Source organism: Tenrec ecaudatus, chromosome 6 (assembly GCF_050624435.1).
Source record: "Tenrec ecaudatus isolate mTenEca1 chromosome 6, mTenEca1.hap1, whole genome shotgun sequence".
NCBI classification, from domain to species: domain Eukaryota; kingdom Metazoa; phylum Chordata; class Mammalia; order Afrosoricida; family Tenrecidae; genus Tenrec; species Tenrec ecaudatus.
The window spans coordinates 135,279,810-135,293,135 of record NC_134535.1 but is presented as its reverse complement, the minus strand read 5'-3'; the positions used below and the strand labels follow the sequence as shown (position 1 = coordinate 135,293,135).

The 13,326-nt window shown below is 54.1% G+C and overlaps 1 protein-coding gene across 4 annotated transcripts in view; it reads left to right on the top strand.

Annotated features, from left to right (window-relative positions):
- The first annotated feature begins 12,380 nt into the window (after nucleotides 1-12,380).
- Nucleotides 12,381-13,326, top strand: part of BID (BH3 interacting domain death agonist) — a 37,197-nt gene continuing 36,251 nt past the window's right edge. The window contains exon 1 of one of the 4 annotated variants that reach the window (XM_075552274.1): nucleotides 12,381-12,456. The gene's annotated coding sequence lies outside the window, so the exon portion shown is untranslated. Of the gene's footprint in view, nucleotides 12,457-12,554; nucleotides 12,662-13,326 lie in introns of those variants that run through there. The other 3 variants (XM_075552272.1, XM_075552271.1, XM_075552270.1) reach the window with 3 other exon arrangements.

Below are 13,326 nucleotides of genomic sequence, written 5' to 3'. Positions count from 1 at the left end.
TCAGGACCAGGAGAGGGCATCTGGTCCTAACGCACTTGGATCTCAGCTCTGAGCCCTGTGTAAATAACCTTTAGACCCTGGGGGGAAGCTGACCTTGGTCCCAACTCCAACCCGAGGTCATATGGGGAAAATGTCTGCAGCAGCCCTGATGGGAAGAAACTTCTCTAACCCAAACCCTAGTTGCTTTTTTTTTTTTAACTCTTATTGACATAATTCATGCACTGCACAATTCAATCATTCAAATGTCTTGAGTTATCTCTTAAAAATAATTCTTTACAGTAGAGATTCTCCAAGTCAGAGCCACCCTCTGGTCACCCAGCTGTCTAGTGAGTCAGTAATCATTGGGTCTGAAGCATCTAGATGTTTTCGTGTCCGCCGGGCTCACCCAGCAAATAGAAACTGAAAGGGTAGTCCGGGCCAGCTCTCTCCCTGATGAGCCCCCTCCGGGGAATGTCGACACACAAGAGACACCTGGCTTCCTCACCCTCCCCTTGGAAAACGAAGGGGCAGCAAAGGGCAAAGGGCAGCAATAAATGAGCACATGGGCCTGCCCCAGCCTCGAGGTCATTGCCATGGAAACCTGGTTGCCAAGAAGAAATGTTGCCAGTTGGCCCAGAGGAAGCCCTGGCCTCCCCCCAAGATAAATGACATCTTCCAAAAACCCAACCCAGACTCACTGCCATCAAGTCAATTCCAACTCAGCAACCCTAGGACCAAGTAGAGCAGCCCCTGCGGGCTTCCGAGACACTGGCTTCACAGAAACAGCCGCATGGCTCTTCCAGGGAGAGACGATAGGTTCCAACCGCTGGCCTTTTAGCAGCTCGGTGTGTGTCCAGCACTAGGCCACCCAAGCCCCTAGAAATGGCATCGTGGGTAGCAGGAAGAGGAGAGGAGCAAAGAACCAGCTGAAGGATGCTGGAAGGACGGACGGTGCCCTTGCTCCAGAGGGGAGGGGCCGGGTTTGGCTGCCCTTGACAGCAACCCCAGACGACCAGAAATGGGGGTGTTTTTCTAGGCAGATGACCAGAAGGGAGGCTGGAGCCCGTGTAAGAGCCACCGAATGCACCCAGCCAAGGGACAGCCACGTCTGCTCACTCGGAACCCAGAGCCCTTGCAGCCCCTTCTAAGGGACCAGCGTCAAAAATGGTAAGGGTGCAGAATGTGCTGTTTATTTCACCTAATAAGCTGGCTAGCCTGGCTCGGTAGACCAGCACGGGCGATCACAGGCGTCCTGTCACGTCCAAACTTTACCAGGTGTACTTCCCTGGCAGCCTCGCTCCACGAGCCCCCCTCTCCAGAGGTCTCTGCGCAGCCCGGCCTTACTGGGGAAACCCAGCACTAGCAGCTTCAGCTGTCCCTGCCAGGGAAGCCTGTCCCCAGGTCTCTCAGCCCCTGCCATCGAGTCGATTCTGACCCCCAGGGACCTGTAAGCCAGGGTAGAACTGCTACCTAACGTTTCCGAGACTAACTCTCTATGGGGCCGAGGGCCTCATATTTCTCCCAAGGGGCGGCCGGTGGGTTTGAACGGCTGCCCATGCCATCAGCAGCCTGACTAGCCACCTGGAACATGAGAAGGTAGATAGCATCATGTGTCACACTGCCTCTCTTACACGCACACACTCACTCCTTTCACACTCATTGTGACCCGAGGGACGGCTGGGTCTGCAGCCCCGTGAACCCCGGGGGGAGCCAGCCGAGAAGATGGCCCAGTCACCAGGTTGGACAGGCCCCGGAGGAGGCTCTCAGCCTGCATGTTCTACTGAATGGTCTTCGAAGCAGGCCGGTGCGGCATCGTTCCGCCTAGAGTTGTGGAGCTGCCCCGCTGGCTGCGGGCGAAGCTTCTGGTGTCGGCTCCCAAGGAGAATGTCTGGTGTCGGCTCCCAAGGAGAATGTCGGGGAGCATAGTTAGCAGTCAGGCAGGACTCCACGGGCTTCGCAGGTCACCTTGGCCACTGTATTTAACTCATTCTCAAAGAGCAAAACAAAACACTCACTGCCACAGAGTGGGTGTCGACTCATAGTGACTCTATAGGATGGGGTGGACTAGCCCCCTGTGAGTTTCTGAGACTGAAAGCTCAGGCTTTCTCCCCTGGGAGTGACCACTATGCCACCAGGACTCCTTTTTAACCCACTGCAGTCCCTCAGTCCCTGTTTAACGTGGAGGTGGCAGCCGACACACAGGATTAGCTGGGAGGGGGAAGGCATCGGAGGGTTTGAGATTCTTGAGTCTGGATCCGGGGGTTCAGGACTGTTCATCTGCTGGGATCACAAGCCCCCGATGACTGAGGGGGGCACTCCACCCCCTCAAGGGGCTAGATCCCCACTGCTCAGGCATTTCAAAATCTGAGTTCACAGAGCTGTGTGTTTCCAATGCTGGCCTAAATCTCCTGAACTTACTAGATGCAGGTCACTGTGACAGGCCGTTCCCAGGGCACTCAGACTGCCCCCACCAGCAGCTACCAGCCACCTGTACCTACTCGGCCAGCTCCCCCCACCCCCCACCGCTCCCACGAGCAGCCCCTGGGGACATGCCATGGGTCCTTGTCCTCCTCAGGAGGGGGCTTATCCAGGAAAAGGGACTCATTCCAAATCCAGAACACTGAGTGCTGAGCAAAAGCCAACAGGACAAAGGCTTACACCCACACACCACACACACACACACACACACACACACACACACACTAATTTCCACACAGAGCAGACACCCTCAATTCCCGAGGCTTTGTGGCTCTCGGACCTCCAACTGGCCTCTCCCCTCAGGGACGAGAAAACACCTGACTGCCAGCAGCTCCCTCTCCCTAGCTGTGTTTCATTTACCCTCAATTTTTAAAAAATGTTTAATGCTCTTTTTAAATAGAGTCGCACTTGGCGCTAACTCTCGGGTCTGAATAACACTTCTAGTCTCAATGATTAATCTTTTAAGCTTTCAACAAATTGCTCTTATCATTGCAAAAGAACCTGGCATGGGGGGCAGGGTGTGGCTGTGGCCCATATTTCTGCGCTCACCCTGTTGAAAACCAGGCTGGCCCATCACTGGATCGGAATCTGCCTTGCTGGGAGCAACCAAGCCTCATGTGCAGGTCCCTGCATGGTAGAAGCCTATGGTTCACTGACAGGTGTCTCAGCTCGAGGGACAGGGCCTGGAACTGGCAGGACCTGAGCTCCTGAGGGATGGGCATCTCTCCAGAATGACCCTCAAAAGGGGCCGGGAGCCCAGCCTGCAGGAGGAGACCTGTCTTTGGAAGAAGGGAGTGTTCTGAAACCCTGGCCCAAGTGGAGCGGGGGAAGACCACGTCTCAGTGACTTTGCAGCGGCTGAACCGGGAGGTGGGTTCGTGTGAATTGCAGGTCAGGGCAGAGATGGGTGCTCAGAGCTGATGGCGAGCAAGGCCTTTCACCGTGGACAGGAGCTGTTCTTTCTTTGGTGTGGTGGGGTGCACGCTCACCCCTCTGTCCATTTGCATTCCCAACATGGCCGACAGGCAAAACAATGTCAGTGGTCGATTGGTTTGGTTTTTTCCTTCTGTGTGAGAGAGGGTCATTTCCTCCTGCAGCACGCAAACCCACACTGTCGGGGCGATGGGGTGTGTCCATGAAAGCCAGGGCTCCTTGGACTCTTTCTCAATCAAGACTGCAGCACAGGACTGCCCAAGCCAGCGGCACAGCCCTGAGCCAGGCAAGGCCCTCAGGGGGCGGAAGCAGCTGTGGGCTGCTTTCTTGCAGGTCCCCTCGATTTTCCGTTCGGCTCAGTCATTTCTTCCATGCCAACAGCCACCACCACCACCACCACCACGGCCCCTTCCCGCTGCCTTCTGCTACTCTGCACAGGAAGGCTTCACTAGAGCCACGGGTCCCTGAGGACCTACAGTCTGCTCTAGCCCCAGGGTACCCAGACCTATTGGTTGACCTGGGGCATGACTCACCAGACTGGTATTCTCATTCATGAAACAGGAAGGTGACATTCTCTCTCTCTCTCTCTCTCACACACAAACACACACACACAAACACACACAGGAACCACATGTAGCCACACTGGCTCTCTGCCACAGGAAATTAGTCACAGCCAGACCCCCACCCCAAGCCCCTCACTCCCTTCCCTTGCCTGGGATTCAGCCACATCCCAACAGCTGACTTCTGAAAGGGCAGAGTCAAGGTGACAAATGGTATGGGGTGCCATGACACAGACCAGCACTGGGGGGCAGATGCTGAAAGGCCCAGTTCTTGGCGGCACCAGTCCCCATGCCTGGGCGTCGCCTTCCCCTGGGGACCATTCTGAGCCATAATCAGACTCCATCTAACAGCCATCTCATAATTTACAGGGCAGAGGACAGTGGCCCTGTGCATTTCTAAGAACTGTAACCCTTTAGGGGCTGGTGGTTTTGAACTGCACACCTTGCTGTTAGCAGCCCCCCGAATAGCCACCATGCCACCAGGGCAGCGGGACCTTTTTGTCCCATTGGGTCTCTCAAGATCACTCTGCCTTGATTCTGTTTTTGGAGGGGACACTCACTACCAACAGTTGGTTCTTGACTTCCTGTCTTGGGCTAGATTTTCTATAGAAACAAAACTAGTAAAGCTTATGTGTCTAGAGAGGTTTATATCAAAGAAATGGTTTACACAGTTGTAGAGACAGGCAAGTTCCAAGTCCATGGGTCAAATGTCAGGCTGGAGTGGGCAGGAGACGAGCCAGTCTGGGTGCAGTGTAGCAATAATAAAACACACAACTTTCCTATAGTTTCTAAATGCTCCCTCCCCACCCACTAGCATGATCCCCATTCTACCTTATAAATCTGGCTAGACCAGAGGATGCACACTGGTACAGATAGGAACTGGAAACACAGGGAACCCAGGGCAGATGATCCCTTCAGGACCAGTGGTGAGAGTAGAGATACTGGGAGGGTGGGGTAGAGAGGGGGAACCGATTACAAGGATCTACATATAACCTCCTCCCTGGGGAACGGACAACAGAAAAGTGGGTGAAGAGAGATGTCGGACAGTGTGAGATATGACAGAATAACAATTTATAAGTTATCAAGGGTACATGAGGGAGGGGGAAAATGAGGATCTTATGCCAAGGGCTTAAGTGGACAGCAAATGTTTTGAGAATGATGAGGGCAACGAATGTACAAATGTGCCGTACGCAATTGGTGTATGTATGGATTGTGAGAAGAGTTGTATGAGTCCCTAATAAAATGTGTTTTGGTTTTTTTTAAGTCAGCCTGGAGCCATCTCTTGACTTGAGGACCCACAGGACTAGTAAACCCGAGACCAGTCAACTTCTGGCTGCAGAGATGAGCGAATCCAAGGTTACCTGCTGAAATGGCCCGTTGGTGACAACTCTCGGGATTGGCAGACCACTGGCTCAAGTCCAAAGAACTGGGATTCAGAGGACGAGCCAGATGCAGGATCCAGACCCAGCGGAAGGCAGGCAAGCTTTCCCACAGTGTTTATTTAGATTGGAAGCAGGTCACACCCCTGAAGGAACTTCTTTCAAGCCATTGGTTGCTCATAGTAGATCAAATTACAGAGGTAATTATGTTAGATTTCATCATAGGGGGTACTGGGTCATTACCAAATTCCTGGAAGAGCCAAATTTACACAGAGCCTTACAGACCACACTCCAGATGGAATGGGTTCAGCAGGAAAGGGCTTAACAAAATATGGGGAATTCCAGGCAGATTCCTTATCCACTGAGCTGGTGCTGAGTCATAGCTGCCGGTACTGAATTACAACTGAGGTCCCCAGACAACACCTGTTTCCCAACACACACATGGCCGTTAGGGCTGAGGTTAGGGACTGCACAGGGGGTTTCCTGCAGTGATATCCGTGTTTGCAGGTCTAGTCCCTTCTGTCCCTGGGGTCCTAGATCTCACCATCTTTCCTTATCTTCCAGCAGGAGTTTCTTTCTTCTTCAGAAAACAAACCAGCCCTCCCCCTCCTGCCCTGAGGCCTTTGATGTGGACCAGGCCTGTGAGAGGGAGAGCCAGCAGGGGCCGGGAGCTTGGAAGCAGCCTGGTGTCCAGGCCCGCTCCACTCCCCACACGATGTGGGCCTTTCAGCTCCATTTCAGCCTGGGGCAAGAAAGCTTCGATGTCAGTGTGACTGTCCAACCAGAACAGATGTGCCCTTGGGGATTTTCTTCCTTCCGGTGTCATCTTTCTTTTGTTTGTAACCCCTGGTCTGAGTGTTGCCCAGGGTTTTAGCTGAAGAAGAGAGAGGGGCCTCTTCATCTTTTGGGGTTTTTGAACAGTTGTATTGGCACTTAATCCACACACCTAGTTTGATCATATCAAGAATTGTGCGACCATTCTCACATCAACTGTGGAACATTTCTTTTCCCCCACGATTGAATCGCCTTTAAAATAAGCTGTGTGATCACCTTCAGTTCTAGTGCTCCCTCCCTGCCCCCCTTCACTGTTTACTCCCCAAATCCCCCCACCCTTCCCATATCGCCCCCCCCCTTGTCCCTTACAACCCTGCATCTGTTATTATCTCTACGTATCCACTCCTTCTGTGCTTCACAAACTGGGAAATATTAAGATAAAAATACCACCAAGGAGAAGAAAAAAGGACTGCCATCAATATTTTAAAAGCCAGGGAAGAAATTTTTATCAGGAAGCAAGCAAGAGGTCCTTGCACCTGGGACAAGTTCAGGTTGGGTCTAGAGCAGTGGTTCTCAACTTGTGGGTCTCAACCACTTTGGGGGGCCAAAAGACCTTTTCACAGGGGTCGCCCAATTCATAACAGTAGCAAAATGACAGTGATGAATAGCAATGAAAATGATTTTATGATTGGGGGTCACCACAGCCTGAGGAACTGTATGGAAGGGTCTTGGCATTAGGAAGGTTGAGAACCCGTGGTCTAGAGGGAGGCCAACTGACCAAGGATCCAGTCTGACCTAGCATAGTCAGGATGACCATGACTGATGTTGGATGGTAAGGCTGTTCCAGACCCTGGCCCGTGGGTAGAGGGGATCCGCCTGCGGCTTCAGCTGACTCGTTACTCAGAACTTGCTTTCTTTCCCCTCTGGACTCCTCAGCCACGTATCCTTAAAACCCAGAGCTTGCTCTTTTCAGGAACCACCTTGGACATGGAGAAGCTGGCCCACCTGCCCACACACCCCGGGCAGGAAGCATTTCCTCTCTGGTGCAGGGCCAGGAAAACCATCCCTCCCCGCCTGGACTCGTTTCTGTTGCTCCCAGCGCACTTCAACCACTCAGCTTCGCCAGACAGTGGCACCCCCAAGCCAGTGAGTGTTAACCCACTCCTGGTTTTCCAGGTGGCTGCTAATGCCCCTGGAGTGGTAAGCAGCCTGCCTGCACCTCCTTGTGATCCCAGGGAAGAGCCGCTGAGTCTGAGGGTCAGAGGAGGACTTCTGGGGACATGGTCAGTTTGGGTCTCAGGAGGCCACTTAGGCAGTCTCAAGAATGGAGCCCCCGCCTCTGTTGGTCAGTGCTATCTGGTTGCTGGTCTCAGAGGCACTGAGGTCCACACCCCCGTCAGCTCCAACTCGTCCTTCAGTGAGCAGTTCTGGGGTATGCACTCAAGGGTGCACATTCAGGGGTCAGCTGGGGCGTTTTCGGGTAAATCTGAAGATTGTTAATGTTGGTTAGCATCGCAAACAAGGAAGGCAGCAGCCCGTGGGCTTGTGGAAACTGACTCAGAGGCTGGCCAATCTGGAGATGCAAGGAAGGGCGCCTGCAGGTGGTAGATCTGCCATCCAGAGCCCCTAACCCCCGCCCCCCCGGGCTGGTCTCCAAGGGGAAATCGGAGGCCTCAGCAGGTCTACCTCCTTCAGGGACAAGATGGCCATAAAGACGGGATGAAGAAGTGGCCGACTAGACTCAAACTGGGTGGTGCCGGGCTGCGGGTACTTACCATTCTGGTCAAATATCCCACAGAAGAATCCTGACCAAAAGTGGGGACAGGCATAACAGAATTTCACAGTCTTGTGAACTTCCTGGCGCCATGGAAGCTGGCTGAGCCCCTGAAACGATTAGCCTGAGATGGTCTTTAATTTTCAAACCAAAAATAGTCTGTGAAGTCATCTTAAAACCAAACAATAGTTTAACTTAACTCATTTTTTAAACAGGTCTGCCTTGAGGATCATGCTCTGTGAAGAACCACATACACAGTAGCAAGTTGACGACAGCAACTTGCAGTCTGAGCTGCGAAGCTTAAGGGCCACGTGCTTATTAGTGAGTGAGCAAAGGAGCGTGGTACAATTTGAGGCATGGGCCACGCTTCTCCGCTGTACGTGGAGAAACTGTGGGACTGGTGCATGATTTGCTGTGGATATGCCCAACAGCCAGAAGTTAAAAACACTCTAAAGAAGAAGAAGGAAAAAATATCCAGATTCAGGTGACAGGCACTTAACAACAAGGGCCTTCAAAGAGCCCGTGAAACACAAACGAGCATCAGTGTCCAGCCCTGAGACCAGAGAACTAGATGGTGCCCGGCGATCACAGCCAGCTGCTCTGAAAAGGTTGTGGATCGAGTGGGAGGAAAATGTGGCCAAGAACTCAAAATCATAAAAGAGGCCAGGCTTGCTGGTCACATAGCGATCGGTGGGACTGCCAAGATTGTGGGCCTTAGTCACCCTCTGGGTCTAGAACTACATTCACCCCATGAGAATAATCAAGCATTTCCAGGAAAAGGGATAGCATTTACCCAAGGACAACGCTCAAAGGCTCAGGAAAGGAGGAGGGCTGGAAGTAGGAAACAGGAGGTAGGAGAAGGGCAGGTACATTGAAAAGACGGCCATGGTTGAGTTGAGCTAAAATATGTATGAATTGCTGAACGTAAAACTCATGACATACTCTATCAGTCATCTTTAATTGGAGATAAAAAGCAAGCAACCAAACAGACCAAAAAAGGTCACTATCCGTAAACATGTCACTAAAAGTCTTTTAATTCCATTTCCGCACACACTTTTGGAAGCCCCCTTGTAAACATTCATACAGCACTGGGAGACCAGCTCTCAAAAGTCATCCTCAGCCAATAAAGCCGAGGAGACAGTGCCCTTTCATCCCAGTCCCCTCCATTGTCCTGGGAGCGCCAGAGTTCCTTTAAGAACCCCAGAGGCAACGCTGGGCTCCCGCCTTGCTGAGCAAAGAGAGCCACGTGGAGAAAAAGTGAATTCTCTAAAGAGTGGCCCTGTGGTGGACACTTGAGTGGACCGATGGTGAGAAGCCTGCAGGCGTGTTTGAAGCGGGTTCTGCTGAGACCCAGGAAGGGAAGGAAAGGGGTGTGGACGAGAGCCCCTGTGGAGCTGGACCATTAAAGAGAAGCCAGGGAGGGAGGGCCCCTTTCTTCCCATTCACACCCCTTTAGAGACCCCTGGACCGCCTCCCACTGTCTGGTTCCTGAGCCCCACCAGCCACCCCACCCCTCAGGGTGAGCACAACAGTCACTGCTTAGGGAACCCTGACTCCGCGGTGACGCTGTGCCTAAACTTTGGAATGGGTGCCCTGCTCAGGCAGTGTCTCCCTTCCCTAACCCTTCCCCAAGAGAGCTGTGCCCTCAGATGTAATCAGCAGTTTCACAATCTCCAAGGGCTCTTCCTCCCCCCGCCCTCCAATGTTTATTCTTACATGTGCAACCCACTGCAAGACAAGCTTCCTTCTAAGTGCGGGCGCCCTGGCGGTGCAGGGGTGCTTACGTTGGGCTGCAACCCACAGGGAAGCCACCAGCTGCTGCTTGGGAGAGGCCGGCTTGCTACTCCAGGCTCTGAGACTGCCCCCCCCGCCCCCCCCCCCCAGTTCTAGCCTGCCCTCGCAGGGCCTCTGGTTGGCTCGACGGCAAGGGGTCTTGGTTTTGTAGGTGGTCACAGATGGTAAAGCAGGGAACCCGATGTTGAAACAGTCACCGTGGCCTCACAAAGAGCCTTTATATTTTGCCAGCCTTCATTGTGTCACCTGTGGCCAGCGGCCTTCACTTTTCAAGTTTCTCTGGCTTTTCTTTTGGCTTCTGCCTGAAAATCTTGGCGCCTTCATTCCCTCCTTGCTCTGCTTCTTGGGTTGTTTTTGGGGGGCGGGGGCTGCTTCTTGCTACCTACTCTTCTCCCCCCGCCCCCCTCTCTGTAGAAGCGGTGCCGGTGCCTGAGGCCCTTGCCCAGGCCTGGCTCCAAGAGCGGAGCCAATCACCTTCCTTTTCAATGCGCTTTGGGTTGGGGAGGGGGTGAAGCAGCTTGGAGGGGCCAGATCAGGGCTGCAGGGTGGTGGCGGGGTCAAGTTTCCCAATGAAATTCTTTTTTATTAAACAGTTTTATTGACACGTAAGTCACGTATTAATTCGATTCCACCGCCATCGAGTTGATTCCGATTCATCGTTAAACGTCCTGAAAGAGTTGTTCAATCCTCCCTACAATCAGTTCGGAATATTTTCTTCTCTCTTGTCCTCATTACCTCCCTGTATCCCCCAAACCTCCCCTTCCATCACCCCAAGAAACGATGACTCTCGCTATTGCCTCTATAGATGGCCTCACCCGGCGACATTCTGTGCCCGAAGGGTGAGCAGGTGCATTGTTGCGATGGGAAAAATTCCTGAGCACAGCGTTCCTGGGTTTTTTCTCATGGACACCGATTCCTGGAGTGTTCGCATTTCTTCAACATGCATTCGCAGGATCATCCTGTGTCCTCCAAGAAAATCGTCTCTTTGGAACCTCCCCAAACTCCTCAGCAGACCTTTCTGCCCTGAAGCGGGCCGTTGTTTGTCCATCCCTGTGCTGGTCTTGCATAAGAACCCCCATCCTCCAAGCCCAGCCTTGGACATGGAAGAGTACACAGAGACTTCGCACAGAGCTGACCCTGTCTCTTCCCTTTGTTTGGAGTGTGGTGACTTCCTGCCAGGGTCGGGGGGGCGGGGGGGGGCAGGCGAGTTCGCTGTGGCTAGCGCCTAGCTGTTTTCTTGCGAGCCTGGGCCGAGTCTGGTTTGTTCTGGGGGGGGGCCTGGGCTCAACGCAGCTCCCCTAATAAAGAGCCTGTGGAATGGTCCAAAATAGATTGTGGTGGTGAGTGCACAACTTCCTTTAATTTATTTAAGCCATGGAATTGTACCATATGTTCATTCCATGTCCATAAAGCTTCCAGAACTTGAAAGGAAGGGCGCGTCTGCGGGGAGAGTCTTGCGGGGCTCCAGCCAGAAGAGGGAAAGGTTTGCATGTTGCTCAAGGAAGCCCTGTCCTGGCTTGTGACAGGGCTAGCTGGAGGCAGCATTAGAAGATCACCTGGTAAGGTGTTGAAGGTGTGTCCCCTCACAAGATATCATTCTGTCCTAAGACCCCACCTGTGAGTGTGTCTTTGTAAAGGTAATTAAGTGGGATCTGACTGTGGCAGCATGGGGCTTGAATGCTCACCTGTCAACCAGTAGGCTCGTGTTTGAACCCACAGATGCAAGACGTGGCCAGCAGCTTCCATCAAGGCTCATCTGGGAAGCCCAGTGGGCCAGTTCGCTCCGAGAGGCAACTTGGACTCGTTTGCACCACAGGAGTTTCAACAGCTGGGTTTTCCAAGTAGCTCCCTAGCACTTTTCCCCAGCATGGCCCTGGGTGGCCTCAAATGATTGATAATGCTGCCCAGACTTAACAAACGGAACTTTTATTAATTATTGTCATAGTCTTTCAATGGCCAGTCATTTAAGAAAACTGGGAATTACAAGAATCGGAATGAAAAAAATCATGGTGGGTTTAATATTTCCTTTGAGGGTGTTTGGTTATCTACACCTCCTTCCCCTCCCGCATCTTTTTAAAAGATTTCAGTTTCTATTCCTAGGTTTGGTTAAGTTTCCTTGATCCTACTTACTTCCTCTTCATTTCCAGGAACCTACTTCCCTGTTTGCTTCATGGCTATTGTCCGAAGCGTCTCTCCTTGGGGCTGAACCACCCTTGGTCCTTCCGGGGCCGTGGTGTGGCCTTTGGTCAGACTATCTTTTATCCGAGTGTTTTACTCAAAATTTCCATCCTTTTTGGTTGTGTGAGGACTGAGAAGTGCCACACCCAAGATGCCATTCCCATCCCAACTGGGGAAATTTTGCAGCTCCAAAAGTGTCCAAAAACATTTGGAATTACCCCTGCATTGCTGGATAGGTAGCCACCCTTCTCGGTGGCTCTTTGTTTTGAGAGAGAGGGAAGAGAGAGAGAGAGAGAGAGAGAGAGAGTTTTTTTTAAAAGCCGATGTCATTCTTACTGGACTGTCCTCAGATCCTCCCGCAGCTCTGGCCTCAAGCAGGGCACTCGGCTTTGGGACCCAGCATAGCAGCGGAGTCCTACAGGTTCCTTGGGATTTCCCCGATGACTTTGAGGGCTGGCCCAGTGGATAGGCGTTGGGCTGCCAACCACAAAACCAGCGGTTCAAACCCACCAGCCTCTCTGCGGGAGAAAGAGGAGGCGTTCGCCTCTACCCAGAACCCCACCGGGGGTCCTCGCCCGTGGGAAAGGACCGGCCTGCCGGGGCAGCGCGTGAGTCTTCCACCCGAGGGCGCGGGGCGGGGCCACGGCGGCGGGGCGGGGCCTGGGCGGGGCGGGGCCGCAGCGGCGGGGCGCAGTGGCGGGCCGGCCAGGGGACTCACCGAGCGGGAGCCCGGCGGGAGAGGAAGTCGGCGGAGCGGCGGCTTGCTGCGTTACTGGGCTGTCTTCTGGCGCTCCAGGGAGGCCTCGTGAGTGAGTGAGTTCGCGGCCCTGGCACCCCGCTCTCCCGCGCCCCTGCTCCCTTCGTGAGCTGAGCGCAGGTGGGGCGCCCCGTCGCCCCCCTGCAGGCCCACGCCCTCCTAGGCCCCGGCCCCGGGGCGGGAGCGGCGGCATGGGGGTGGGGGAGGTGGCCATCGCTAGGAGCGCGCCCTGCGCCCAGCGCACCGCCGGTCGCAGGCGAGGATCCCCACGGATCACCCCCCCTCACGGATCACTCCCTGGGCTAGCGGGGAGGGCTGGGTCCCTGAGGTCCAGCCTCCGCTCCGTCCCCGGCCCCCCAGCGCGGCGGGACCCGGGACCTGCGAGCGGGTCCGCGCGCGCAGCCCTGGCTTACGAGGCCGGGGAGGCCTTTGTTGACCTCTCCACGTGCTCCTCGGCATTTGCTGGTGGTTGGGCGGGGGCAACGCCAGGCTGCGACGGAAGGGAAGTGGGACGCCTGGCTCCCGTCCACAGGCGTGCAAGGGAGTGCTGTGTGTGTGTGTGGGGGGGGGGACCAGGGCGAGAATTTGGGCACCCGCCCCCACCCCAAACCCTACCCGATGGGTAGGGAGGAGCTTAAGGTCACCAACCCTCCGTCAGCTGCACATCCGGCACCCACATCTTCACCTGGCAATTTGGTGGTGTTGCTGTGTAACTGTTAGG